We start from the raw sequence: 26,279 nt of genomic DNA, 5'->3' as shown, positions 1-26,279 counted from the left end.
TAATTAAACATTTTATTTCTTCGAGTGAGAGTCGAACCCACCACCTGTTATATTTTTTTGCTTCACTATTTGCTTCAAATAAATATTAATTAAATCTGAATCAGATTCAAATATCTGTGTCAATATTAAACATTTCACATTTATTGTATAAGAAACTTGAACCTGCAAGTTAAGGGAAATTCGGTTAAGCTATTACTATTAATATCCACTAACGCTTGTTTACCAATTAAGAAGTATTGATAGGAAGTACTAAATAAGATCAGCAAAAGAAAGTTTTATGCTTTATAATCTCGAATAGTGCGGCCACTTAAGGCCATGTGCGGTAAATGTATGGTTAAGTTCGAATCAATAAAGTTTTACGCTTACTTCGAGTTCACTTAGTTTTCGAGCACCACGTTGCAGTAAATCCTAATAAAATTTCACAACATTTTACTCGCTTACGTTATAGAGTTATAGATATTTGATATATTTTTAAATCATTTTATTTTTCTATACTTAATGCTATTCAAAAAAAAAATCAAAATTCAAAATATTCTTTATTCGAATAGGCAATTATTATTACCACTTTTGAATCGTCGAATGAACATATGAACAAAAAGCTACCACCGGATCGGAAGGCAGTTCTGCTGAGAAGAGCCGGCAAGAAACTCAACAGTTGCTCTTTTCGAAATCAATGGTACCATCTATAACATTAGCTGGCAGCTATCCTGCATTACATTCAATAGACATTAATACCATACATGCTTATCCTCTTAATACTCTTGAACAGTGTAATGATTATATTTATATGATTATGGGTCGCGTTAATCAATATTTAATTAAATTGAAACTTTAATAATTTAAATCTAGCAGATTTTACATAATTAAATTAGCACTAGTTTAGTTACACAAGTAAATCGCGCGACAAGCTTTTATGATCATATAAATTGTGTACAATGAGGTTATCAGTTGATAGTTAAAATTTAAAAGACAAATTTTATTTTCTCCTTTTTAAAGCGTTTAAATAAAAGCTTTTTCTAAAAATGATTTTTTGCTTATAATTTATTGTCTATGACAATGTGAATTTGTTAGCACACATTTACGTTTCGTACAAAATATAAATTAAATTATTTAAATTAAATATTATAATTAATATATTCTATTAAGGTTTAAAACATTTAAAATTCTATAAATAACATAGCTAAAATACACATTTGTAACTAACGTTTTATAGGAAAACAAAATGCACAGTTATATTCTAATTCTAGTTGCCCGCAGTTTCTAAAACAAACACTGTATACTGCAGTTATAAACTTATCTGAAAACTGTCTCGCTAACAGAATATTCGTGAAATTACATAAAATATGTATTGTACCAACATGATAATATAATTTGACAAACATATTTTTTTTCACCTTTACTGGGTAGGCAGAGGGTACATAGTGGTAAGACACTACGTTTCCCATTTTCCGCCAAATTCTAGAGGCATTAAGTGTTGATTGCAGTAATTCAACACCGCGCTTTCCCTTGACATCAGTGCGAAGAAATGAAAATATCAAATTAAAAATATTTATCTTCCCCGAATAAGTATCGAACCCACAACCAGTCGCGCTAGTCGTTACCCCTGCACCATGACTGGTCTCTTCGATTCGATAAACATTTATATTTACAATAAATATTGAATACTGTGAACGAGTTCATTTCATTATGACACTTATTTAATTGCTTACACAATATCATTGAACACGCTTGCCAATGAAATACCAAACGTTTCATACTTAATTGTATCGTCAAATATTATGATATTTGTACAAAATATATAGAGAGGCCAGTCGTGGTGTAGGGGAGCAAGCGTGTAAACGCAAAAGGTTATGAGTTCAATTCCCACTCGAGGGAAATTAAATATTTAATATTTTCATTTCTTTCAGGCGAATTGCCACTTAGCACGCAATGCCTTCAGAATTCGACAGTGTCTTAACATTAAACTTCACTTCAAAGCGGGATAAAGCGTGAAGCTGTAAAAACAATAAATAAATAAATAAACTGTAAATCTATTTTAACGAGCAACCAGAAACACCGACAACACAGAAGGATTTATTTGATCCATGTCAAAAACAAAGCGAAAATTAAATCTATGCGAAAACCGAACACCGGGTATTAAAAACGGACAAAGCTGCAGTACAGACGTATCGAATACCAGCCAGTGGGAAAAAAACAAGTTGCAGGAAAAAAAAATGTTATTTTTGTGCTATTGCAATTATAGATTTTTCAATATCGTGCTCATCGATTTATTACTGTGTAACCAGCACGGTCTGGTGCACGAGAAGATTGCGTGGATTCGAACTGGTACAATGAAAATGTATGTTTAAACAGACAGATGCTTAGGGCTTGGTAGAAAAATAAAGCGTGCTAAGAAATTCCTCTTTTAATGGGACTTTGAAATGTCTTCGATATCTAACCTTGAAAATACCCCTATTGCACCAGACATTCTATAGGTACGGTAATTATAATAAAATCGTAACTGAATTTCTATACAGGTGTCAACATTTTTAGGCACAAATTTTTATTTGGATCTAACTTTTTTAATTTTAACAGAGAAATTGTATGTTTTTATATGACAACTGCATAATTGTAATTACATTTATGTTTATCTAATTTGAATCTACAACTTAATTATTTATTCTTTAAAACTAGAATAAAGCTGGCATGATGTCAAACAGAAATTTATTATTCGAACATTTTTGACAAAAAAATAATAGAAAATATAGCAAAACATTTTCCACTATCAAATATTCAATACATATTAAATGATTCATGTTCTCAGTGAACCATGGAGCCTCGTATAGCCAAGCAGATAAATTACAAAATGTACCAGTGGTGTTACACGACTATATTTCATAGAAGATGTTCAGCTGAGAATGCATTTGGAAAGCAATACGCTGCAATCACTTCCGAATATTACTGATACTTTAGTTAAGGCAACTATGCACCATCTAACATTGATTTTTTTTTTCTTAGTGTCAAAACACTCTTCTTCTTGTCACTTTCTGCCGAATTCTTGAGGCATAGCGTGTTGAGTGGCGGAACTCGAAGAAATTAAAATATTCATTATCTTATTTCCTGAGTGGGAATCGAACCCACAACCTATCAAATGCTCCTGTATCACAACTGGCCGATATATACTATTTTAATACTACATAAGCTTTTTTATCTTCACACTGTCTGTATGTGTATACACATAGAGGATTTACTCTATTACGTAGACAGAGGAAAACTAGTATTAAAACACTCCGTTCTCCATTCCCGTTGCCGTTTTGTAACATAAATACGAGTATAAAAATATATTATGTTGATATCTTTAAGCAATCGAGTTAAAAACTTGAAGCTTTATTATGCTTATAAGGAAAAGTTTTTTCTTACGTATTCGGCGTAATTTTGTATCGAACATTTACATCCTATCCTATATCTTATAAAACAAAGTCGCTTTTCGTGTCTGTCTGTTGTTTCTAACTCTTCTTCTTCTAAACCACCCAACGGATTATAATGCGGTTTTCACCATTAGGTCGAGTATTTTTCGTAGAAGGTTTATATATAGTTCTTTATTTGTACATTCTTATGTAAATTAACATAAATACGATAAATGTGTCTAAAGTCCTACCCGTTGAGACACTTTCGCGCATGCGCTGCTTTAATGGTAAGTACTACATGAAAAAAATGTACTGGAGTATTGTTCCTCTTAATAAGATTTACAAAAAAGTCCGCGAGAGCATATTTTTATCTTTTAAGGATAACGTGTAGTGATCATATTTCTGTCTAAAAATTGTAATTTCAATATATTTTTTATTGTGACGGATATTTTTCCATAATGGTATTAATCCTTATCCTTTAAAATACTTTATTAATTTTCTACGTTAAACGAAGATAAAATTTGCTTTTTACACAATTTCGAAATTGCGAATAGTTTTAGAGAAAAACGCATTTAATTGTTGACTCATCAGCTGTGCCGACTCAAGTTTTACTTATCCCTTACTCTCAGTATATAAATAAGTATGTTAGTTACGTTGGTCATTTAATGTAGATGAACTGTCTGTTACTGTTTTTTCATTTTAATAAGTACTTTAGAAGTTATTAATATACTAAAACATCCTTGCTGCGAAACGCGCCTCGCGACGTTTGCTTATTTATACAACCGCGTCATGAGCAGTCATCGGTGGTTCAGTGGTAGAATGCTCGCCTGCCACGCGGGCGGCCCGGGTTCGATTCCCGGTAGATGCATTCTATTTAATTTTCGTCACAGGCAGCCACGTAGTGCTTGCTTTTCATCAGGGACAGAATACCCTCTTCAGCATTAACCACAAGCAAAAAAAAACCCGCCTGCCTTTATAGCAACGAAGATTTAGATGCGTTTGCACGTATTGGATAATTGGAGTTGAATGTATTATTTCAGCGCGATATATTTGGTTTCATATTTTTTGTAGTAGTTATTAGTAGGTAGGTTTTTGTTTATAATTTCTTCCGTTTAAAAATAGTCATTTAACTATCTAAAAATAGTCATTTAAATATATTTTAATAAGTACTTGAAAAGATTAGTAGCACAGATTTAAAATTACTGTACCTACTAAAAAATCCTTGCTGTGTAAAACAATTGGAAAATCCTTATTGAAACTACGAAAATGCGGGTTGCATCAGGGTTTAATTAATTTTCACATTATCTTAAGTGCTTTGCAAACATGCATTATATAAATAATCCAGTAGTAAAAGCGGGCGAAGCCGCAAGGGGGTCGCTAGTATCTTATAAAACAAAGTCGCTTTTTGTGTCTGTCTGAACTTCCTAACTCTTCTTCTTCTAAACCACCCAACGGATTTAAATGCGGTTTTCACCATTAGGTCGAGTATTTCTCAGGGAAGGTTTATATATAGTTTATTATTTGTACATTCTTATGTAAATTAACATAAATACGATAAATGTGTCTAAAGTCCTACCCGTTGAGACACTTTCGCGCATGCGCTGCTTTAATGGTAAGTACTACATGAAAATAATGTACTGGAATATTGTTCCTCTTAATAAGATCTAAAAAAAAGTCCGCGAGAGCATATTTTTATCTTTTAAGAATAACGTGTAGTGATCATATTTCTGTCTTAAAATAGTAATTTCAATATATTTTTTATTGTGAGGGATATTTTTCCATAATGGTATTAATCCTTATCCTTTAAAATACTTTATTAATTTTCTACGTTAAACGAAGATAAAATTTGCTTTTTACACTATTTCGAAATTGCGAATAGTATTAGAGAAAAACGCATTTAATTGTTGACACATCCCGCCGTTGACACATCAGCTGTGCCGACTCAAGTTTTACTTATCCCTTACTCTCAGCATATAAATAAGTATATTAGTTACGTTGGCCATTTAATGTAAATCAAAACTTTCTTTTACTGTTTTTTCATTTTAATAAGTACTTTAGAAGTTGTTACAATATCAAAACATTCTTGCTGCGAAACGCGCCCCGCGACGTTTTGCTTATACAAGCGCGTCATGAGCAGTCATCGGTGGTTCAGTGGTAGAATGCTCGCCTGCCACGCGGGCGGCCCGGGTTCGATTCCCGGCCAATGCATTCTATTTAATTTTCCTAACAGGCAGCCACGTAGTGCTTGCTTTTCATCAGGGACAGAATACCCTCTTCAGCATTAACCACAAGCTCGAACAAAAAACCCGCCTGCCTTTATAGCAACGAAGATTTAGATGCGTTTGCACGTATTGGATAATTGGAGTTGAATGTATTATTTCAGCGCGATATATTTGGTTTCATATTTTTTGTAGTGTAGGGGTAGGCTTTTGTTTATAATTTCTTCCGTTTAAAAATAGTCATTTAACTATCTAAAAATAGTCATTTAAAAATATTTTAATAGGTACTTGAAAAGATTAGTAGCACAGATTTAAAATTACGGTACCTACTAAAAAATCCTTGCTGTGTAAAACATTTGGAAAGTCCTTATTGAAACTACGAAAATGCGGGTTGCATTAGGGTTTAATTAATTTTCACATTATCTTAAGTGCTTTGCAAACATACATTATATGAATAATCCAGTAGTAAAAGCGGGCGAAGCCGCAAGGGGGTCGCTAGTATATTTATAAAAAGATATTTTGTGTGGAATAACCATATACAGGGTGGAATTGTCAGCGCCACTTTAAATGAAACCACAGTTTTAACTACTCTATAAAAGCCTAATATAATTCGGAAAAAAAATAATTCTCAAAAATGAAAAAGTTCTTTTTTCAAACAAAACAAATAATAAAATTATCGTTTTATAATAAAACGCCATTTGTAAAGTATAATATAGGCACGCACACACTTATCTGTCAAAGCGGCAACGTCGCATACGTATGTGTGCGTGACACGAAATACAGGTATGGATAAAAATCGTGAAATGTAAAAAAAATCCTACGTCCAAACCGTTGAGGTATCTTGATTATTTTTTTTAATTTTGGGTTTGAAATATTTTACCCTATATGCAGTTTCAGTAAAAGAAGCGCTGCCTCTTCCACCCTGTATATATATAAAGATATATTTTGATGATACTCGTATTTATGTTACCCAAAAATTTAATAACATATTAATGGACGAAATAAAAAAATTGTCGTCCCCTCTTAAATCTGGGGAATAACGTGCCATAACACTAGGTTCCCCCTGCCTTCTCTGCTTATAAATTGACATATGTACGATATACATACACTTAAAAAAAATCAAATCATTTAATATTTTAAAAACAATAAAGCATTACCTAATATACCCATCACAGCATTACAGCATCATAATATCGTCAAGTAAATTTATTCCTGAGACAGTTCTGTAACGGTAAACTTTAAGAAGGATAGAGTTATAGGAAAGCAGCTTAAATAGTCTGAGTCGCATTAAATTCATCAAAGTTCTGCATTAAAACTTCTAACTTAGCCTGCAAGATGCGCCTACATAAAATATCATCATAATTTTCTTTTAAATAAAACCGACATGTGAAATCTCCAATATTTATTTTATTCTTTTATCTATATGAACAGTTGATATGCAAAAAAAATATAACGTTTTAAAAAACTAACTATTAGAAAAACTGTGGTAGATTTATGCTGTTTTTATTATTAATTATTAATTTTTATGCACGTATAACGATTACTATAGATTGTAAATGAAGATTATTGAAAAGAAAATTAATTTGAATAACATATTTATATGTCCAAAATGGTATATTAATTGAATATGTAAATAATAATAAAAATGGGAAACAGAAGTGTCTTATTGGGAACAGTGTGTCAGCACGAGGTTCCAAGGTTCTCTACTACTTGTGAGATAAAAATAAAATTCTTATAACACAAATATATTTTATTAAATAAAAAAAAGTAATACCAACATTACACTTAATGTAATGAAACCGAACTCCACTATCTCCCAGCTTTGATCCCCACAGTCCAATATGTTTCGAATGTAAGGGTCCTAAATAATAGAGTCATAACCCCGGCTCTTTGATTCCACGCCCGATAAAGGAGAGTTGATCCTCCATCTGCGGATGTAGTGCTTCAGATTTATTTCCATTATGTTATTTGGTAGGATACAAAAATATATATAGATAAAGATAAGTATTGATACTTAAGAACAATATATATTAAATATATAAACATATATATATGCTTTGATGAAGCTGCTTTTTTAATTATTAGAAAATATAATTTAAAAAAGCAGCTTCACTCTGTATCCTTCATAGCAGGGCACATTTCGAAAATGCCGTAACTCAACACCGTTCTAGCAGCACAGAGAAACGAAAATATTTCAAATATAATTATTTCTTCGAATAGAGAGCGAACGCACAGCCATCATCATCAACAACAGCTATATAATATAAATTTAAAATTCAATAATATTGTACGAATATTGTTTCAGAGCTCCAATATTTAAAAAATATATTTTAAAACAAAAAGGTTGCAATTATTTTAATATTTGACATTTTCAATCAAACATTTCTAACGTCAAAAAATAATAATTAACAGTATTTCAATACACCTACATATTAATATATATTACATTTGCTCTAAAAAAGTATTTTTGACGATCCAATCGCTGCGTTTTTATCGACGCCATTTGTACAAGTTACGAAGCAATTTGTGGGACGTTTTTAGAGATTTATAAACGTTATTGACGAGCGGGTGTCGCGGCCGGCATACGTAACGCCCATTAGAATCAAAGTTAAATGGAAAAATATTTGAAAAATACATTTGCATAATCGTTTTGTTTATTCGAATAGTAAAATATTTCGCTAGTGACGTCATGTACTGTATCGGGCAGTTGCTAGTTGTTTGCTGTATATGTAATTTTGATGGAACATTACGAAAAGTAAGCTAAGTTTTGTTACTAAAGCTATGGGAGATATGAAATTATGTAAATAACTATTATTATTATTATTTGCTTTTTTAAAGATTATAGTGTAATTTAGTTGTATTCACTATTAACTATGCATAGTAGATAATCCATATTTTTTTTACTTCACGCTGTATCCCTCACTCATAGCAGGAAGACACTCTGTTCTCATTATGACATTTCCACTCTCCATTTGTCGCCGAATTCTGAAATTCTGGCGGATTTCAACGCCACATTTTGCCACGTTAGCAGAGAGAGGAAGTGAATATATTTCATTAAGTGGGAATCGAACCCACAACCAGTCTCATTATTGTGACAGGTTCACGCTTGTATCCCTGTGGGATTAAATTATAACCAAAAATACAATAAAATACTAAATTATTATAATGAAGCACAATTAATACAATTAATAATTATTCGTTGTAATCATGAACCCTGATAAATTTTACAGTTGAAAAGTTTTCTGTAATTATAATGAGTTAAAAATATTACCATTAAATTTCAATCTCATTTGAATGAATTCAATTAAATTAAGGGATGTTTTGTTAAGTATTCTATAAATCTTTTGTTCTGACCTCTTCTTCTCCTCTTCGACCCCACAGAAACAGACGAAGCCTTAAGTTAAGAAACTCTGTTCCCTACTTCACATCCAAACCCTCAGCCTTTGCGGTTACAATTAGGCGTTCGGCGCCGCTCTACCGCCGTTACTAAAAATAAATTTTTTTTTCCAATTTCGTAAGTTGGCGTTAAATCATTCTAGGCGTTCGGCATAATCAATACAATACATAATTAACAAGTCGCAAAGACCGACAGTGTGAATATTAAATGACTGTTGTCCTTTAATGGCATCCCGTACTTTGAGTAGTTTTGACGATATATTATAATATTAACTTAGTTACAAATACTGTTTTTTTATATTATATACCTGAGGCCTGTAGAGCGCAGAAAGTGAGTGAGTGAGAGAGAATATGACTATAACGCGACGGTTGTGGATTCGATTCCCACTTGAGGAAAGGATTTATTATTTTTATTTCTTGGTTCTGGCACCAAGGCATAACGTAGGGCGTTTTATCGCTGGATAGGCAGAGGGAACATGGGAACCTTTAAGACTTTTAAGACATTTCCGTTCCCTATTTACAGCCGAATTCTGATGGCATTGCATAATTAGTGACGGAATTAAAATATGAATATAAATAAATATTTTAATTTCTCGAAAGAGAATCGAACCCACAACCGGTCGCACCTACCCATGCACCACGACCGGCCACTTCGAAAATTATGTTATGAAAAAATATCTAAGAAAATAGACAAAAAAGTAGAAATTCTCTGTATTACAACATAAAATTACATTTCTTTGAAACTAGTGATTTATATATAAATGTAGTAATTTATAAATATTTGGACTACTTTCTTTCGGAAAAAGCTTCGGTAGGCAATGTCAATCAATGTCTGTAGAAGTATTATATTAACTGACGTCTCTAGAACAAAGGAAAGCTCTTTTCTCGAGACTAAAAAAATGTTACAATAATTGACGTATATATTTAAGTCGACATATCGTTCGATATAAATTGAGAACAATTTCATGATAAAATGAAAGACATCTACCTACCTACTTATAATGGTTAAAGTAACTAAAATTGACTTTGTTATAAATGCAGTAACACTCGAGGAAGTGAAATATTTATTTACGTTTTTATTTCCATTTCTTAACTGTGGTGTCGAGGTAAAGTGCGGCGTTGAATTCTGCCACTTAACACGCAATGCCTCCAGAATTCGGCAGAATTGAGAATGCGTCTTAACACTAGGTTCCCTATATGGAACACTCACTTCCCTAGCGTGAAGCTATTATATTGTCACCTAAACTACGTATAACTGCCAAGTTTCATTAGGATACAATTATTACAAGTTTTTGTTAATTCAGATTCCTAGATTTTATTACATTATTTTTTTTATTGATACGTTTTTATTGTGTTAAATTCAACCACATTAAAGTTTGTTAAGAAAATACTATTCTGGTTCAAATAAACACATTCATAAGAAACACAGTGTTATTGTGAAAAAACTTATAAACAAGATAAAAACTAAAATTTTCGACAAAGTTTTCCAGTAAACCTATATCAAAATCTATACATCTTGCACTTACTACGGCGAAAACAAGAAACTCCTATATACTCTTAATATACTTCAATATTACTATAATATTATATTCAGATTTAAATTACATAAGCCTTTAGATTCCGAGTATATCGTCAACTATAGGTTACAGTTTGTATTCGCTATTTGTTTCTTTACCTGTATTTGTATATTTATACTCTATGCCCTAAGGGAATTGCATGGAAATGAAAATAAACATATAGGAATATCGTACATACTGTATGTGTATTTTAAGGAAAGTTTAGTTGGTACAGTACGGTCGACGAGTTGTGACCGCTCTAAAGTTAGCTAACTTAGGTAGCTAGTTAAAAGTATAGCGCAGATTTGATATTAAGAATATTCTTAGTTTTTATTCTTTCTTCCTGATTGGTCAATTCGCAAAGAAACTATAAAATTAAGAAGAAGAATCAGGATTAAAAAATTAAATCTACAATCGTATAGTGTCCGAGTACCACGCAAAGGAACTATGAATGCTGTAGTTTTATAATTATGTAATATTTTTTTAGTTTTAGGATACTGTTTCAGATTCAAATAAAGCTAATGCTAATTTACTATAATTCATATTATACTAGAAAACTTAGTAGTAATATTTGTAGTAAAATATTAAAATAATATAAGAAAATTGAATCCTTAATAAAGTATTTCATACTCTATGCTCTTTTTATAGAAACACAAGGACAAGGCAAACGAGTGTACGGGTCACCTGATGGTAAGTGATCACCGCCGCCCACGACCCCATGTAACACCAAAGGAGCTACAGGTACGATAATTTAATTGGTATGTATATGATAATTACTTTTTTTATTATTTACTTTTATTTTTAAGTTAACTATATAAAATATAGTAACACTACAAAGTTAGGCTTCTCAGAAGGATGATATGCAATAGATAAAGTTCCAAGTGCGATCGAGTTAACGCCTTCCACTTCCACTTCCAACTTCATAACTGTTCGAATGTTGATACAGTATCGAAATAACTTTAGCCTTAGGGAGAATTATATTAAAGTCATATTATACCTGTTATGTAGGTTTAATAATGTCTGAAATATTATATTTGCATACGTATCTGTATATATATCAAAATAAACAAATGGGGGTTCCATCTGTTAAGACACTCCGTTCCCCTTTCTCCGCCGAATGTTTGATTCATAAGAGTTGACTTACAGTGCACTTTATATTGTTGCCAGAGCTATAAATAAATAATAAATATAAATAAATAATGATTCATACCCCCGACTGAGAATCGAACCTACAATCGTAGTGTTTACAATCACATACTTGAGCACCTGCCCGACGATGGCCTAACTTATTCATCATCTATTACAATCTGAATTACATACATATCACATGCCGTGTTATTTTTAAATATTTTTTTTAAAATGTCAAATATTTTTGGAAATATTAAGGTTTGAATTTGAAATAAATAGCATACTTTTTAAATCAATAATCAAGAGAATGAAACAAATTGTGTTTTAATAATATACAGCATTCCTTTCCGCAATTTAAAAAACCCTATTTCAATTATTCAAATCGATTTGCCGAAAAAATATTAATACTAGGAACCTATACTATTATCATAAAATATTTACTTCAATATTTATTTCAACATATCTTGTTATAAAACAATTCATGAACTAAAATCCGGGTTTATAGAACAGCTATGTAAAACATCCGGCGAGAGGCCGCAGAATTTCGTCCACCGCCATAAAGTGACCCAAGTTGTCGCTTAAATAGCTTTTAGGTATTTAATGCTAGGCATTCAGTATTAATCGCAAAACAGATATACAATAATTTTTATTTACATCTTAATTTGTTTCTCTTATATATTAGAATTTAGATCTAGTTTAATTAATATTTAATGCTATTTAAGAACATGAAGTATTAAGAAATTGTTTAAAATAAATAAAAGGTCTAAGAAACCAAACAAAATCGTAAATCAACATAATTATGATCATCATGATTGAAGCCGTCGTGACACAGGGACACAATGGTGTGACTGTAACGCAACGGTTGTGGGTTCGATGCCTATTTGGGGGAATGAATTTATTAATATTTTTATTTTTCGCTCTAGCACCAAGGCAGAAAACGCATTGCCTTAACACTAAGTTCCCTCTACCTACTCCTCCTTGTTCCTTTATATATTTTTTTTATTAAAATAAAGATATATTTAGACCGGCATATAGTTCTATTAAATAACGCAAAATATTAAAAAAATGTATGAAATAAATAAACGACCTGAGAAATCATACAAAATTGTAAATGGAAATATGTCACGCATTATTTCATTGAGAAAACACTTTGTAACCTTGGGAACTTTTGAAACCTCTTCTAAGAATTTATTCATATGAGCTCAATCTACTTTCATTTAGTTATGTATAATATCTAACACTTTATTCTGAAAACTGTTATTAAAGTAAATATAAATTCCTATTTTAACTTTTCGTATACATTTACACTATAAATTTCAAAAGCGAAGTGTAACGCGGGCGTGGGCGTTATATACAACCTAAAGCCGCATCATAATCTGTACGACCTTTTTCCACCCTCAAAGAGATGTGCTGGTGTATTTTTACTTAATATTTGGTTCGCTTTTTATAAAGAACATGCCTAACTATAGGGTTCGATAGCCGAACATACGTTTTATCGTATAAGAAAAGAATGAAAAGATAAGAAAAATTTTATATAAAGGTTTTCATGTGTCATAAAATTGTTAATATACTCACTTTCATGTCAATGGTTTTCAAGTTAGTGAAGGATATTTAAAATTTATTATTTTAACCAACCTAGTAAAAAAGTATTTATGTAGTAATATAACTTCTTAGTTATTGCAAAAATGTAATCACTTATACCTCTGTAAAAAATTCTGAAAATTAACACATTAAATTTGATCTTCGATGTAAACAAATGCAAATATTGATTGTGTACTGTATACGGACTAGCATAACACAACCATTTTCTTTGTATACTTTCACCTTATATTAAAACATGATGCTGATATTTTTTTACCTAACGCTGTATCCTACACACAGCAGAGTAAGCAGAGGGAACCTAGTGTTAAGTTCTCCTCCGTTCCCAGCTTTCCAAACCTAATTTTGGAGGCATTGCCTATATTGAGTGCAGGAACACCACTACTACGCCACCACTGGAATCAATATATGAATAATCTATAGTAAGTAAGTAACTTTAGTGTAAAAGTATCCTTAGAAATTATCAATGTCTTTATTAAAATATCTGAACAACTGCAAGCTATTTATTTATAAACTTTACCTAACATAGCACTTACTTATAATGAACCAGCATCGACAGCTCAAGCTTTGGTCCTTGCGATCAATACATCCTCGATGCCCTTATAGGGCCCTTACCGTCGCTAATAGAGTCACAACCTTAGTCTTTTAGGACAAAGGAGACATGAACTGCTATAGAATATAATGCTCCTCAATAGTTCCCTTGCTAAAGCTTCTTAGATCGTAAAAAGAGAATGATTAGTTATTTCATATTAAAATCAGAATATTACATTTAATAAATTTCTGACGCCATCGTGGTGCGTGGTTCGATTCCCGCAGCAGCAGAGTTGAATTTCGCTACTCAACACACAATGTCTTCAGAATTCGGTGGAAAATGGAGAACGGAAGTGTCTTAACAATAGTTTCTCAGGTTCCCTCTGCCTAACCTGCAAAAAGCTAAAAAAGAAAGTATATTAAAAATCAAAATGAAATAGAACAATTGCATAGAAAATGAACAATTTTCTGATATTTTAAAACATATACATCTATCTCGCAAAACCAAATTTTAAGCCATAATAGCACTTTTGAGTTCCTGAAAAATTTACTAACTCAACGCTAAAATCCCTTCATATATTCTTTCTTTCAAATAAAACATAAATTACTATATAACAGTATATTAAATATAAACAAAACGTAACTTGACCAATTTCTATGTTGTAAATAATTGAGGCAATCGGAAAGATCAACAGTGTGAATATTAAATGGCTATAGTCCACTGCTGGTCTCCAGCGGTTACGCCACTCGATAATATATGAGACTAATTTCAAACTCGAGCTACGGACAAACATTAATCTAGTTCAATAACAAAGTTAATATTTACAGAGTATGTCTGTATGTATATCTAATAAACATGCTATATCTAATAAACAGAAAATTATTCGACTGTTGCAATGTAATTTGTTGTTTAAATTTGTATAGTTTAGAGTTATAGTTGTATTGAATAATGAATTACGTAGATTCACGTTATTCTATTTAAATATTAATAAAGTGACTATAGATTCGATTCTTACTCAGAAAATTGTAGTAAATTGGGTATTCCTGCAATACGCATCAAAGTTAAATGAAAAGACTAACTACATTAAGCCCGTCCAGTCGTGAAACAGGGCAATGACTTGTTTTAATTAAATTTAATATTATAATGTTTTTCAACTCGCCAATGCCTATATTAATATAATAATTATAATATAACGACTTTCGCTTTTATTATTTGTATAATAGTATTATTCCTATCGACGTAGCCGAGCTTTAAACAAATATGTCGTCGGTAAGAAAACAAACAGTAACAGGCATTCTCTGCCGCGGTGGATATTAAATTCCTTCTGTTTGTTGTTCCTTTACTTGTTTTATCGACAATTTGTGGGAAATTTATGTCTTCTATATTTCATTACAGCACATGAAATATTATCTTTGTTTTGATTATCATCAGTAAAGAATTGAACGGTGTGGAGATTGAATTTGTTTTGTTTTTTCATTAAAAATATCATTACTTATTTTATAAAAATTCTACGTCTACATTTAAAATAAGGTATCTTATTTTAAACTAGCGACCCCCTTGCGGCTTCGCCCGCTTTTACTACTGGATTATTCATATAATGTATGTTTGCAAAGCACTTAAGATAATGTGAAAATTAATTAAACTCTAATGCAACCCGCATTTTCGTAGTTTCAATAAGGATTTTCCCATTGTTTTACACAGCAAGGCTTTTTTAGTAGGTACCGTAATTTTAAATCTGTGCTACTAATCTTTTCAAGTACTTATTAAAATATTTTTAAATGACTATTTTTAGATAGTTAAATGACTATTTTTAAACGGAAGAAATTATAAACAAAAGCCTACCTACTAATAACTACTACAAAAAATATGAAATCAAATATATCGCGCTGAAATAATACATTCAACTCCAATTATCCAATACGTGCAAACGCATCTAAATCTTCGTTTCTATGCCTCTGTCCCTGATGAAAAGCAAGCACTATGTGGCTGCCTGTGAGGAAAATTAAATAGAATGCATTGGCCGGGAATCGAACCCGGGCAGGCGTGGCAGACGAGCATTCTACCACTGAACCACCGATGACTGCTCATGACGCGCTTGTATAAGCAAAACGTCGCGGGGCGGCAAGGATGTTTTGATATTGTAACAACTTCTAAAGTACTTATTAAAATGAAAACACAGTAAAAGACAGTTTTGATCTACATTAAATGGCCAACGTAACTAATATACTTATTTATATGCTGAGAGTAAGGGATAAGTAAAACTTAAGTCGGCACAGCTGATGAGTCAACGGCGTGATGTGTCAACAATTAAATGCTTTTTTCTCTAAAACTATTCGCAATTTCGAAATAGTTTAAAAAGCAAATTTTATCTTCGTTTAACGTAGAAAATTAATAAAGTATTTTAAAGGATAAGGATTAATACCATTATGGAAAAATATCCCTCACAATAAAAAATATATTGAAATTACTATTTTTAGACAGAAATATGATCACTACACGTTATCCTTAAAAGATAAAAATATGCTCTCGCGGACTTTTTTGTAGATCTTATTAAGAGGAACAATACTCCAGTACATTATTTTCATGTAGTACTTACCATTAAAGCAGCGCATGCGCGATAGTGTCTCAATGGGTAGGACTTTAGACACATTTATCGTATTTATGTTAATTTACATAAGAATGTACAAATAATAAACTATATATAAACCTTCCCTGAGAAATACTCGACCTAATGGTGAAAACCGCATAAAAATCCGTTGGGTGGTTTAGAAGAAGAAGAGTTAGAAAGTTCAGACAGACACGAAAAGCGACTTTGTTTTATAAGATATAGGATAGGATGAGATCTGGTCTGAGAAAATGTTGTCCTGTTAGTGCTGTTACATTTTCATGCAACTTGACCATTCAAAAAATGATTTAAATAAATAATATTTTGATTTTGAATTGTCTACCCTACACATACATACATACATATATCATTATGCACTGCCTATTGCACCAGATTCAAAAGATTTATACAAATTTTAAAAAATGAGCCCTTTTGGAGGCATAATTTATTATTACAAATTCTAGATAAAAAATTTTAATACTAGCAAAATCTATTAACATTCCTTACTTAAATTTGGACCCATTACTATAACTTACAATTAAACATTTACTAAAAAGTCAAACTACAACGTTTTCAGTACTTTATTAAAAAATATATTTTAAACAGCGATTCATTTATACAAACTAAATAATTCTAAAATTTATTCCACAAAAATTATACTCTAAAAAACATTCATGTGAGCAATATGTATGTAATGAAAAAAGTTTAATGACCCAGACGTAGCTTCCACCTCCTCTGGTTCCATTTGCGTAAACTTGCATAATTACTATTAATACGTGCTTTAACCACTAATGTTGGGTAAATTACTGTGCTAACTATCCTCACGAGACCTAAATAACAAAAATTTAAAGCTAAGGTTTCTTTTAAAATATTATTAGATATATGTCTTAAAATATAAAAATGTGTAACGTTAAATTTCACTCTGATTTCTGGTTTCAAAAGATACAAGTTACGTTAGTGAGTTGACTAAACTTGTACTTATTGGGCTGTTTATAAAAATATACATCAAGAAAATTTTATTTATAAATATATAAAAAATGTTTATAAAAAATATGTAGACAGAAATAATTAACATCGTACTTCTGAATAGACGTGGATATTCGGGCGTGGTAATTATAAGAAATGTTATCTTACTCTTTAAATGATGTGAAGCTTGGAGCAGTGCCGTGGACTTGTGACCACATCTGTAGGCTTCAGGGTACCCTTTCTGATATATCAACACTCACCTTTCACTGCTCCAGTCCAGTATAATTGCACAAAAGGTCTTAACCACATTTGTAATTAAAATAGTCGAGGTTGGCCAGCGGTGGAGCACGAGTAGTGCCCCGAGCCGTGGTAGAACCTCAACGCGTACAACGTCCGTGCGGTTGCTTTATACGATTGTCAGCGATTGGTGTCACGTCGGAGTGACAGGCAACACCATATGATTTTGATAACTGTCTACTATTAAATAATCGATTTCGCCGAAAAATATATTTTCTTGTTCAAGCGTCACGCCTTATCCCTCATAGAGCTAGGGAATTACAATATGAAATATTTCTTTCCCCCTGAGTGTGAGTCGAACTCACAACAGTCCCGTTTGTTACGTCCGTGTGCCATAACGAAATGTCATTATAATAAATTAACATTTATACCTTTTAGTTAACAAAATTAAATAAACAGGAAGCTACGGAATTATAACTTTGATTTTATATTATCAAAAACGAAATTAAATTCGGTAAATTAGTAGGGCAGTTGAAACACCTAAACAAAGTTGCAAAAGTACTCGTAGCTTAAGTTATGAATGAATAAACAATTCTATCAGTCTTAATAAATTTCCTATTCCATGGAAATACTGGAATTAAGCCCGGGCATAGAAAACTTTGTCATTGTATCATTTAATAATTTTCCCTGGGGCCATTAATTCTGTTTTAAAATGTTTTTTTTTTTATTAGATTAGATTTAAATAAGTTTAAGTAGTTGGGATTCGTTGGTTCTGGCGCACGCGCCAGAACCAACGAATGCGCTAGAACCACGGGAGTGTGCCAGACCCCGCGCGTCGACTTGGCGATGCGTCGAAACTAAAAAAAAAAAAAAAAAAAAAAAAAAAAAAAAAAAAAAAAAAAAAAAAAAAGGTTTAGCCCCCAATTTGAATCGATTGCGCCGGGTCCCAGAGCCGTAGCTCTAACCGTTCCAAAGATAGCTTTTCGATTAATTAAATGCCACTAGACGCGTCTCTTATCACTCACCCTCATTAAGCTCGGGCCCGGCCTTATCGCTCGCTTCCCCGAATTGCTAACAACGAACCTACGTCACAGTGCAGTGTTGCTGTCTCTTTCTTGCATTACTTATCACCCAACGACACCACAGTGCCCGTCTCTTTGTCGCTATGTTGCCTAACAATTTGTTTATTAAAAACTTCTCATTTAATATGTAATTTCTATCATTTTAATTTAATAAAAATTGTATTTTTTACTATATAATGTTTCAAATAATGGTGCGCCGATGTAACAATATTTTGTTTATTAAAACTTCTCATTTAATATATATATTTTTATGAAATCTAACAATAAGAAATCGAAATGAGAGTACAAAAATGTAAAGAAATGTTCAACCTAACCTAACCTAAATCGCTTTCTACAAATGATTTTCTTATTACAATCTTTGTGAATTTATTTAGTCTAAATACTTCCATTGTATTTTTTACTATATAATGTTTCAAATAATGGTGCGCCGATGTAACAATATTTTGTTTATTAAAACTTCTCATTTAATATATATATTTTTATGAAATCTAACAATAAGAAATCGAAATGAGAGTATAAAAATGTAAAGAAATGTTCAACCTAACCTAACCTAAATCGCTTTCTACAAATGATTTTCTTATTACAATCTTTGTGAATTTATTTAGTCTAAATACTTCCATTGTATTTTTTACTATATAATGTTTCAAATAATGGTGCGCCGATGTAACAATATTTTGTTTATTAAAACTTCTCATTTAATATATATATTTTTATGAAATCTAACAATAAGAAATCGAAATGAGAGTATAAAAATGTAAAGAAATGTTCAACCTAACCTAACCTAAATCGCTTTCTACAAATGATTTTCTTATTACAATCTTTGTGAATTTATTTAGTCTAAATACTTCCATTGTATTTTTTACTATATAATGTTTCAAATAATGGTGCGCCGACGTAACAATATTTTGTTTATTAAAACTTCTCATTTAATATATATATTTTTATGAAATCTAACAATAAGAAATCGAAATGAGAGTATAAAAATGTAAAGAAATGTTCAACCTAACCTAACCTAAATCGCTTTCTACAAATGATTTTCTTATTACAATCTTTGTGAATTTATTTAGTCTAAATACTTCCATTGTATTTTTTACTATATAATGTTTCAAATAATGGTGCGCCGACGTAACAATATTTTGTTTATTAAAACTTCTCATTTAATATATATATTTTTATGAAATCTAACAATAAGAAATCGAAATGAGAGTATAAAAATGTAAAGAAATGTTCAACCTAACCTAACCTAAATCGCTTTCTACAAATGATTTTCTTATTACAATCTTTGTGAATTTATTTAGTCTAAATACTTCCATTGTATTTTTTACTATATAATGTTTCAAATAATGGTGCGCCGACGTAACAATATTTTGTTTATTAAAACTTCTCATTTAATATATATATTTTTATGAAATCTAACAATAAGAAATCGAAATGAGAGTATAAAAATGTAAAGAAATGTTCAACCTAACCTAACCTAAATCGCTTTCTACAAATGATTTTCTTATTACAATCTTTGTGAATTTATTTAGTCTAAATACTTCCATTGTATTTTTTACTATATAATGTTTCAAATAATGGTGCGCCGATGTAGCAATCTTTTGTTTATTAAAAACTTCTCATTTAATATATATATTTTTATGAAATGTAGCAAAAAGAAATCGAAATGAGAGAATAAAAATGTCAAAAAATGTTCAACCTAACCTAACCTAAGAATAAAAATCTTTTGTTTATTAAAAACTTCTCATTTAATATATATATTTTTATGAAATGTAGCAAAAAGAAATCGAAATGAGAGAATAACAATGTTAAAAAATGTTCAACCTAACCTAACCTAAGAATAAAACTCTTGATTTACTAAAATTTTACTTTGTTTTATTTTCATTTGAAACGCATTTTAATAAAACCAAATAATATTTTTTATCACTTTAAACAAAAAGACTAAATAAATTAATTTACTAAAATTTTACTTTGTTTTATTTTCATTTGAAACGCATTTTAATAAAACCAAATAATATTTTTTATCACTTTAAACAAAAAGACTAAATAAATTAATTTACTAAAATTTTACTTTGTTTTATTTTCATTTGAAACGCATTTTAATAAAACCAAATAATATTTTTTATCACTTTAAACAAAAAGACTAAATAAATTAATTTACTAAAATTTTACTTTGTTTTATTTTCATTTGAAACGCATTTTAATAAAACCAAATAATATTTTTTATCACTTTAAACAAAAAGACTAAATAAATTAATTTACTAAAATTTTACTTTGTTTTATTTTCATTTGAAACGCATTTTAATAAAACCAAATAATATTTTTTATCACTTTAAACAAAAAGACTAAATAAATTAATTTACTAAAATTTTACTTTGTTTTATTTTCATTTGAAACGCATTTTAATAAAACCAAATAATATTTTTTATCACTTTAAACAAAAAGACTAAATAAATTAATTTACTAAAATTTTACTTTGTTTTATTTTCATTTGAAACGCATTTTAATAAAACCAAATAATATTTTTTATCACTTTAAACAAAAAGACTAAATAAATTAATTTACTAAAATTTTACTTTGTTTTATTTTCATTTGAAACGCATTTTAATAAAACCAAATAATATTTTTTATCACTTTAAGCAAAAAGACTAAATAAATTAATTTACTAAAATTTTACTTTGTTTTATTTTCATTTGAAACGCATTTTAATAAAACCAAATAATATTTTTTATCACTTTAAACAAAAAGACTAAATAAATTAATTTACTAAAATTTTACTTTGTTTTATTTTCATTTGAAACGCATTTTAATAAAACCAAATAATATTTTTTATCACTTTAAACAAAAAGACTAAATAAATTAATTTACTAAAATTTTACTTTGTTTTATTTTCATTTGAAACGCATTTTAATAAAACCAAATAATATTTTTTATCACTTTAAACAAAAAGACTAAATAAATTAATTTACTAAAATTTTACTCTGTTTTATTTTCATTTGAAACGCATTTTAATAAAACCAAATAATATTTTTTATCACTTTAAACAAAAAGACTAAATAAATTAATTTACTAAAATTTTACTTTGTTTTATTTTCATTTGAAACGCATTTTAATAAAACCAAATAATATTTTTTATCACTTTAAACAAAAAGACTAAATAAATTAATTTACTAAAATTTTACTTTGTTTTATTTTCATTTGAAACGCATTTTAATAAAACCAAATAATATTTTTTATCACTTTAAACAAAAAGACTAAATAAATTAATTTACTAAAATTTTACTTTGTTTTATTTTCATTTGAAACGCATTTTAATAAAACCAAATAATATTTTTTATCACTTTAAACAAAAATATCAGAAAAAATGGAAAGACTGTGGAATTCGGGGCGAGCAATGAGACTCTCAACACCTTTGATTTTTCCATGATTTTCCCACTGTGTTAATAATTTCACGTTTACTCTTTTTTCGATATTTTCCATTGTCTTTCCAAATACAGAATTATTCATCAGCTTATAAAAATCTTTTTCAAAGTCGGATGTTGCTAAAGTTCGTAATTGAGTGTTTAATTCAATATATTTTTTTAACCAAGGTTTTTGCTTGAATTTTAATACTCTATGAACTTTTTTGTACTCGCAAACCATATTTCTCACATTGCAAAAGGTTTCTATAATGTATAACATATTTTTTTTGTTATATAAATTAGTAACTAATTTAGATTCTTTCGAATTACCCACACAAATATTTTCTGGACACAATGGAAAGTCGGAATGAGCATTATGTAAGCTATCGGGGTATTCTAGATCTACTTCTAAAATATATCCAATATCAGAGGTGATTGGTACATTATAATTTACATAAGGATCTTCCCATTCAAAATTAGACAAAGGCAAGTATTGAGACATAGCCCACCCATATAAATTGTAGAAAAGATTCAAAATCTGCGTAAATCACAAAGGGTACTCTTTTTCTTTTCATAACCTTCGAATTTTATCTTATCACTTGGTACATTTTCACCACGCCAGTTTTTTTACTTATATCTTTATTTGGAAGATCGGTTCTGACATGTGTGCAATCATTCAATCTATGTCTATCGAGAGCTTCCTGATTGTTAAAATAAATAAGGCAGCCGTCACAAATGTAAATGGCATTATTTCGTGATGTAACCTGATGACTCACATAATATTCAAACTGTATGCTTATCACTTATGACTAATAAAGAAACAATGGCGTTAGTAATAGCAAATCTGTTACAAGTTTGAGCATGTCTAAAATTCCACAATAACAACTAAAAAATAAATCAAAAATATATATATTTCCACTGTCAGAGTATGGCTGGCTATTCTAATCTTTACTTAAAAACTGATGTAATACTTTTATGTGATATTTTCGAAATGTTTGCATGAAGACTTACGATTTAGATCCTGCTCATTACTATACCGCTCCAGGGTTAAGTTGGGATGCTATGTTAAAATATACCAAAGTTGAACTAGAATTATTGACAGATTTTGACAAAATTGCTTTTGTCAAATCCAGTATTAGAGGAGGCATATCGCAATGCAGTAATCGCTATGCAAAAGCAAATAATCCACACATGAAAACTTTTGATAGTAATGATCTTATTTCATATTTAATTTATCTTGATGCAAACAATTTATATGGGTGGGCTATGTCTCAATACTTGCCTTTGTCTAATTTTGAATGGGAAGATCCTTATGTAAATTATAATGTACCAATCACCTCTGATATTGAATATATTTTAGAAGTAGATCTAGAATACCCCGATAGCTTACATGATGCTCATTCCGACTTTCCATTGTGTCCAGAAAATATTTGTGTGGGTAATTCGAAAGAATCTAAATTAGTTACTAATTTATATAACAAAAAAAATATGTTATACATTATAGAAACCTTTTGCAATGTGAGAAATATGGTTTGCGAGTACAAAAAAGTTCATAGAGTATTAAAATTCAAGCAAAAACCTTGGTTAAAAAAATATATTGAATTAAACACTCAATTACGAACTTTAGCAACATCCGACTTTGAAAAAGATTTTTATAAGCTGATGAATAATTCTGTATTTGGAAAGACAATGGAAAATATCGAAAAAAGAGTAAACGTGAAATTATTAACACATTGGGAAAATCATGGAAAAATCAAAGGTGTTGAGAGTCTCATTGCTCGCCCCGAATTCCACAGTCTTTCCATTTTTTCTGATATTTTTGTTTAAAGTGATAAAAAATATTATTTGGTTTTATTAAAATGCGTTTCAAATGAAAATAAAACAAAGTAAAATTTTAGTAAATTAATTTATTTAGTCTTTTTGTTTAAAGTGATAAAAAATATTATTTGGTTTTATTAAAATGCGTTTCAAATGAAAATAAAACAAAGTAAAATTTTAGTAAATTAATTTATTTAGTCTTTTTGTTTAAAGTGATAAAAAATATTATTTGGTTTTATTAAAATGCGTTTCAAATGAAAATAAAACAAAGTAAAATTTTAGTAAATTAATTTATTTAGTCTTTTTGTTTAAAGTGATAAAAAATATTATTTGGTTTTATTAAAATGCGTTTCAAATGAAAATAAAACAGAGTAAAATTTTAGTAAATTAATTTATTTAGTCTTTTTGTTTAAAGTGATAAAAAATATTATTTGGTTTTATTAAAATGCGTTTCAAATGAAAATAAAACAAAGTAAAATTTTAGTAAATTAATTTATTTAGTCTTTTTGTTTAAAGTGATAAAAAATATTATTTGGTTTTATTAAAATGCGTTTCAAATGAAAATAAAACAAAGTAAAATTTTAGTAAATTAATTTATTTAGTCTTTTTGTTTAAAGTGATAAAAAATATTATTTGGTTTTATTAAAATGCGTTTCAAATGAAAATAAAACAAAGTAAAATTTTAGTAAATTAATTTATTTAGTCTTTTTGTTTAAAGTGATAAAAAATATTATTTGGTTTTATTAAAATGCGTTTCAAATGAAAATAAAACAAAGTAAAATTTTAGTAAATTAATTTATTTAGTCTTTTTGTTTAAAGTGATAAAAAATATTATTTGGTTTTATTAAAATGCGTTTCAAATGAAAATAAAACAAAGTAAAATTTTAGTAAATTAATTTATTTAGTCTTTTTGTTTAAAGTGATAAAAAATATTATTTGGTTTTATTAAAATGCGTTTCAAATGAAAATAAAACAAAGTAAAATTTTAGTAAATTAATTTATTTAGTCTTTTTGTTTAAAGTGATAAAAAATATTATTTGGTTTTATTAAAATGCGTTTCAAATGAAAATAAAACAAAGTAAAATTTTAGTAAATTAATTTATTTAGTCTTTTTGTTTAAAGTGATAAAAAATATTATTTGGTTTTATTAAAATGCGTTTCAAATGAAAATAAAACAAAGTAAAATTTTAGTAAATTAATTTATTTAGTCTTTTTGTTTAAAGTGATAAAAAATATTATTTGGTTTTATTAAAATGCGTTTCAAATGAAAATAAAACAAAGTAAAATTTTAGTAAATTAATTTATTTAGTCTTTTTGTTTAAAGTGATAAAAAATATTATTTGGTTTTATTAAAATGCGTTTCAAATGAAAATAAAACAAAGTAAAATTTTAGTAAATTAATTTATTTAGTCTTTTTGTTTAAAGTGATAAAAAATATTATTTGGTTTTATTAAAATGCGTTTCAAATGAAAATAAAACAAAGTAAAATTTTAGTAAATCAAGAGTTTTATTCTTAGGTTAGGTTAGGTTGAACATTTTTTAACATTGTTATTCTCTCATTTCGATTTCTTTTTGCTACATTTCATAAAAATATATATATTAAATGAGAAGTTTTTAATAAACAAAAGATTTTTATTCTTAGGTTAGGTTAGGTTGAACATTTTTTGACATTTTTATTCTCTCATTTCGATTTCTTTTTGCTACATTTCATAAAAATATATATATTAAATGAGAAGTTTTTAATAAACAAAAGATTGCTACATCGGCGCACCATTATTTGAAACATTATATAGTAAAAAATACAATGGAAGTATTTAGACTAAATAAATTCACAAAGATTGTAATAAGAAAATCATTTGTAGAAAGCGATTTAGGTTAGGTTAGGTTGAACATTTCTTTACATTTTTATACTCTCATTTCGATTTCTTATTGTTAGATTTCATAAAAATATATATATTAAATGAGAAGTTTTAATAAACAAAATATTGTTACGTCGGCGCACCATTATTTGAAACATTATATAGTAAAAAATACAATGGAAGTATTTAGACTAAATAAATTCACAAAGATTGTAATAAGAAAATCATTTGTAGAAAGCGATTTAGGTTAGGTTAGGTTGAACATTTCTTTACATTTTTATACTCTCATTTCGATTTCTTATTGTTAGATTTCATAAAAATATATATATTAAATGAGAAGTTTTAATAAACAAAATATTGTTACGTCGGCGCACCATTATTTGAAACATTATATAGTAAAAAATACAATGGAAGTATTTAGACTAAATAAATTCACAAAGATTGTAATAAGAAAATCATTTGTAGAAAGCGATTTAGGTTAGGTTAGGTTGAACATTT

The 26,279-nt window shown here is 29.0% G+C and overlaps 1 protein-coding gene across 5 annotated transcripts in view; it reads left to right on the top strand.

Annotated features, from left to right (window-relative positions):
- Positions 1-26,279, top strand: part of LOC146539902 (uncharacterized) — a 270,180-nt gene that overhangs the window by 187,248 nt on the left and 56,653 nt on the right. Inside the window, exon 1 of one of the 5 annotated variants that reach the window (XM_085207276.1) lies at positions 11,269-11,315. The exons of the other annotated variants lie outside the window; for them this stretch is intronic. The gene's annotated coding sequence lies outside the window, so the exon portion shown is untranslated. Of the gene's footprint in view, positions 1-11,268; positions 11,316-26,279 lie in introns of those variants that run through there. 5 annotated transcript variants of the gene reach the window in all.

Source organism: Heliconius melpomene, chromosome 3 (genome assembly GCF_056956725.1).
Source record: "Heliconius melpomene rosina isolate 202511_hmr_F chromosome 3, ASM5695672v1, whole genome shotgun sequence".
Classification (NCBI taxonomy): Eukaryota; Metazoa; Arthropoda; class Insecta; order Lepidoptera; family Nymphalidae; genus Heliconius; species Heliconius melpomene.
The sequence above is the reverse complement of the archived record's forward strand: the minus strand, read 5'-3'. Positions and strand labels throughout refer to the sequence as shown.